At 37.7% G+C, this 5,966-nt stretch overlaps 1 long non-coding RNA gene across 1 annotated transcript; it reads right to left on the bottom strand.

Moving 5' to 3' along the window:
- Positions 1–2,154: 2,154 nt before the first annotated feature.
- Positions 2,155–3,291, bottom strand: LOC136249573 (uncharacterized). The gene is made up of 5 exons (XR_010698268.1): positions 3,029–3,291; positions 2,860–2,952; positions 2,525–2,803; positions 2,424–2,469; positions 2,155–2,370 (listed from the first exon to the last, which is right to left on the bottom strand). It is a non-coding gene; the product is annotated as an uncharacterized lncRNA (long non-coding RNA).
- Positions 3,292–5,966: the final 2,675 nt, after the last annotated feature.

The following is a 5,966-nucleotide window of genomic DNA, read 5'->3' as shown; positions in this document are numbered from 1 at the left end:
GTTTATATATTATATGGACTAATACTATTCCGTAAAGGTGATTTTCATCACATAAAATGTCGCTAGGGTGGAAGGCAGAATTTTGGACAGCACATGAAGTTTTCTGGGCAATCTCTACTTAAACAATACTATTGTACCATTGATGATTGTAAGTTTACATACTTAAATTGAAGATTTAAAGTGTCATCTCTGATTAGTATTCGGCAGATACAAACTACAATAATTATTTGTAGCCAAATAATAAGTAATCAAAGTGCATATATATATATATATATAAAGCTAAGTAAGTATATAAAACAGGGAGATTGCTCATTTTGTAGCTATAGGTCATCACTTTTGGGTTCAGTGTTTCATGATCATTCAGAGAATTTATAGTACTGTTAGTCTTGTTGTATGCATATATACTACACAGTGCTAGCTTAAGGCTATATGGCATACAGCAGGGTGTTACTTTGTATTACTTGTGTCTATGTAGGCACTATTGGAAGGCCTTATTAGCTATGATGTCACCATGGTGCCCATTACTAACCAACAACTCAACAATACAAAGGCGTGGCCACAAAGTGATAAAGCCTCAACATTTTTTCTAGTGTGGATTTATTTCCAGTTCTGCTGGCAGTTACTTACTGCATGACTACATACCTAGACTAATAGCAATGTGAAATTAATACTCAATTACATTACTACTCACAGCGCAACGAGAGGCATAGACTGATCGGTATAGCAGCGTCTACAGTACGTATATAAACAAAGACTGATTACATACGTGTAGCGTCAACCCAAACGTATAGATCAGTCTGTCCCGAACCTGGACTCTTAACTTAGACGGCACCTCTGTATATGTCACGAGTATAATCGTATTATAGACCCACACAGAGTCACACATACCTCAATACGCTGCATTTATTTATTTATTTATTTATTTATTTATGATTACTGGGCAGTCAGCACAGCTGGTGTGCCCAGGAAAAAAAAGGGCATCACAGTATTAGGTACAATTATATACTATCTAATGTGGTGTTGATTGTTTGTAAAGTGTGATATCAAGTTAGTTGTAAACTCATCATAGTTTGTCATCTCTATAATAAATACAGCCTGAGTTCATTCCATTCTTTGATTGATCTTGAGTAAAATGATTGTTGATAAGATGTTGTTGATGGTGTGGGCAGGATAAAATGCAAGGGATGATAGTGTCTTGTTTGTCTCTCTACAGATTGATAATATGGGGGAATTGATAGGGATATGTCTTGATGGAGGATTTTGTGGAGCAGTTGCAGTCTAGATATCTTTCGTCGTGTCCGTAGGGTAGGTCAGGATAGTTGATTTAATATTTGTGTCATGGAGCTAGTTCTGTTGTAATCACTGATGACCCACCTGGCTGCTCTACGCTGGATTTTTTCCAATTTGTCTACATCAACATTATAACAGGGGTCCCAAACAACTGAGGCAAACTCCATTTGGGGTCTTACCATGGTAAGATATGCTTGTGCTTTTACTTCTCTTGAACAATTACTCAGATTACGCTTTATAAAATTTAAAGTATTAGATGCTTTCTTAGCTATGTTTGATATGTGTGACGACCATGACAATGTCTTATTCAACATGATCCCCAGGTAGAGATGCTGGTCAGTTTCTTTTAGGAAAGAATTATTAAGTGTATAGTGATGAACTATTGGTGTTAGGGATCTGCTACATCGAATTAGTGCACATTTTCTAACATTTAGTCTAAGCTGCCATATTTTGACCCAATGTGAGATTTGATCTAGGTCTTGTTGGAGAATGATGGTGTCTTCTGGAGAGTTAATAACTCTGTACAAAAGGCAGTCATCTGCAAATATTCGTAAAGGCGACTTTATGTTGGTGGTGATGTCATTTATGTACAACAGGAACATAAGAGGACCGAGGACTGTGCCCTGAGGGACACCAGATGTTACAGCTACTGAGCTAGATGTTATACCATCAAGAAGGATTTGCTGGGTGTGGTTGGAAAGCCATGCCTTAATCCAGTTAAGCTGTATATCCAGTTAAGCCGTATAGAGGATAGCATGCAGTTAATCCTGCATACTATCCTCTATACGGCTGTATACGCTTCTGCTAGACCCACGCGTGGCCCATATCCCCTCTGAAATACCCTTTTAATTAATGACATCGCTTTCGATTTATTGTTGCTATTTCATGTGAGCCAAAACAAAGTACAGTTGTACAATAATGAAACTGAAACAAAAAAAAGGTAAAACAACCTCATAGTCAATGAGTTTTCAGTTATAACTGTTCTGCCTGATCATCACTGAGCTGTGTAGCAAGGACCCACAACACTACCCAATTCTTGCTTTCTACATACGGCTGAGAACAATCACATCATTTCTTCATCTGCAAATAGTTAACATTAATGTTCATACTTTGCATGTTGTAAATATACTTACCAATGCCAGTTTCAAGGTGAGTAGGTGCACTGAATTTGTGGGACTGCTGTAGTACATGAGATAAAAATTAGCAAAACCATATACAGTATAACTCTACTCACATTGGTATCTCTCAAACTAACTGCTCTTGTAGTGCTCTATATGAAAACATACATGTGACCCGCATCTTGCATGCCACGTACCATGCTGTGATATTCAGCACTTGTGCACCTTGAAGATTCAAGATTGCTAGAAACACAGGGTCAATGCAGCACAAATAACTTACTGAATCACCCAAGCAGGTACATCGTACAGAGTTTACAAAGGAGTAGACAATATCCACTTTCCTTCAATGCTTTATTCAATGTTCCAGCATTTCAAAAATGTAGGTAGTCCAAAGTCTATATTGCATAAGTGCACAGTCACCAATTATTATAGGGTACACATATACACGTACTGTCAGATCTCCACAGTGGTTAGTAGGACGTGTAACACCTGATTACTTTCATCGTCCCTCTTCTCTTAGGTCCATGTCCTGCATGTAATTCTTCTATGAAAGGACATATGCAGTCAACATAATACAGCTTGCATATTACAGTATCTGACTATCTGTAGTTTATGTGCACCTCTTTTTTAACTGTTTGTGCGATTCATTCACTCCTTCATGGTTGACACTGTAAATGCTGGTGTCATAGTGTCGATGTGCTGCTCTGTGAACAGAATTAGAGATATAAGACAAAATTACAACTTAAGAAAATAGTCATCAGCTTTCTTTCTCATCTTGAGTAAATTCGTTAGCAAGTAATTGAATATAACAGTCAAAAAACCTATAATATTTATGAAGTTGTTGTAAATTAAAAAAATTGTGATAATAACACTAATTGGTAATGGCTCACTGCATGGACTTTCCCTTACTGCAATTTCATGTTGGTCATCTAACTTCACAGCTCACCAACGTCCTTCCTAAGAATTAAAATTGCCTGTGTCATCATTTGGCATTCTTGAGACCCACACGCAGCTATATAAGTAGAGGATATTGTACACAGGACACATGGTATACACAAGTAAAATTCATACCAATACCTACAGTAAATTATTATTTATTCTTGCCAATACTATTAGCACACAAAGCTAAGGGGTATATATGGCCACATGTTGTCTTGGGCTTGGGCTAGGCCAGTCACATGCATCACACTCAAGAGAGATGAGACAAAGATGTAACAGTTACACTTTTGTCTGTAACCATAGTTATTATATTAATAACTAGCTGGGCACTTTATAACATGGTACAGAGATTTAAAATAAAGCACACTACAGGAATATCACAATTAATATTTGTATGGGACTCATCTGATACAGATGGGTCTCTTAATACATTGCACCAGCTCCCACAGATGCAAAGCAACCCACAGAATGCCCATGCAAGAGACCAGACGAGTAGAACTGGTAAGTAAAGTGTGTCAACAGTTTTATGAGTACATGTAAAGAATGACCCCTTACAATCCCACACTCAAGCAATCCCGTGCGTACTACTGCATGTGTGCAAGCTTCTGTTGTTCTTTTTGAAGGGGTGAGCATTGCCAGACTGACTCAACAAAATTTAATTCTGCCATGGATTCACCTTCATTGACCGACTCGGAGTTTTACACTTCTGTTCCAGGACGACAGAAATCAAGCCAGCCCAGATTCTATGCTGGGACCATTGGATTGACTCTACTAGTCTGTTGTGGCCATATCACTTTCTCTTCAGACAACAGATGAAGTATGCTGCCATATATGGATTGGCAGTGAACAACTAGTCTATAGCCAGAGCACTGTTTTGTCATTGGGTCAGCAAAAAAACAGATGTTTTACTATGTGAAGCGGTGTTGGGCCACTACTAAATATCTACCATCAAGAATCTGCTAACGTTTGCACCTTGAATCAAATTTACTAATAACATGATGCTGATATTTCGTACATCACAAAGAATCTCTCTGGCTAAAGTTTGTAAAGAGTGGCTAGGAATTCATATTGTCTAACCAAATTCATACAAACTGAAAATAACTATAACTAATATACGATCTGTAGCATTTAAGTCCACCGAGACTGTAGCTACATGACACTGTTTGTGGCAGCATGTTACCCAAAGACTTTCTTTTCTTCCTGAGTGTAGCTAACCGCATGATTTTTCATCCGTTGTTCATTCTCTTTTCCCGACCCATTGACTAAAAGAATAAAAGGGACAAACGAACAAAGGCCATATCAAAACTCATGTCAAATTAACCCATACATTACAATTTTCCATAAAATATTATTATGCGTAAAATTAATGTACAGCAGCCCATGGAGGTAAGTTAATTTTAAGTTACATTATTCATCATAACTCCGGTTCTGAAAGCGGTATCAAAATTGTTCGGCTGCCATTATACACGCATAACACTCCTCTATCCAATGGTAACAAAATTTATTCAAAGCTAAAGTGTTTACAGCTTGCAAATTTACAACAAATGATGGTAAATAGCAACTTACGCAATACAAAATCCATTGGAGAGCAAATCACGAATCTCGCGTTCTAATTAAATAGCGGCATCACGCAGTCACCATGGCGATTACAAATTTTGTTTGGCCGGAATCGGATAGAGCAACTCATAAGGAGTTGAATGATATCAAGTCTTATGGTATTTGATCGTGTCTAGTGCTTACAATTATTGAATATACAAAATGATGTAAAATGTATGGAGTTTGTATTGGAGAAATTGAAAAAGTGATCCATCCATCCTGAGAACTTTGAAAAAATCAGTGTTTAATCAGTCCATTTCATGATCTAAGGGCAGAAAACAAACAAAGGACACTGGTAATGTACAATATTGCTGATAAAATTACTGGCTGTGAATTTGATTTTACCATTTTTGCCATTTTGACTTTACAAATCCCAATAGCATGTTTTGATATGCGCCTGAGTTACCCAAGAGTGGGCAAAACCCGGCAGTTCTTCCTTCCCGTTGGGCCGCTGGTAGCTTAACAAGGACAGCAGCTAACTGCTGTTATATTTGTACATACAAACTAGTACTCACTCGAAACATCAGTCACTTCTACCATCTGTGCTTCGGCTGCACCATACTGCCACTCGAGTGTCAGTCAATCAGTAGCTGCGGCTGGTTCTTTGTCACAATAGCGATTCGCCTCTGACGACGTTTCACACAATGCAGTCAGTCTTGACCACAATTATGTGAACAGAAGAAGGCGTTCACGTATATGTAACGTCGTTCATTGGCAAGCTATACGTCTGCCATCTTGCTCCGTCTCTGTATTTGTCTGTATATTCTCCGTATATGTCTGAAAATGACTGTTTTGTATATATCCGTATATGCTTCCAGTTGCGCTGTGACTGTTATCAAGTGAATCGTACATAGATTTAAAAAGATTAAAAATGCAGCAGTCAAGAAATGGAAATCACTTCATGATCATTCTTCACATGATGATGATGAACTATTCAGATGAAATGGAAAAATCAACTGAAAGTGTAGTAACAGTAACTTATGTTTAACTGAGTAGTTGTATTATGTTATACACTTTATCTGA

This window comes from Dysidea avara, chromosome 3 (genome assembly GCF_963678975.1).
Source record: "Dysidea avara chromosome 3, odDysAvar1.4, whole genome shotgun sequence".
Classification (NCBI taxonomy): domain Eukaryota; kingdom Metazoa; phylum Porifera; class Demospongiae; order Dictyoceratida; family Dysideidae; genus Dysidea; species Dysidea avara.
Note: the sequence above shows the minus strand (reverse complement) of the source record. Positions and strands in the feature narration are given on the sequence as shown.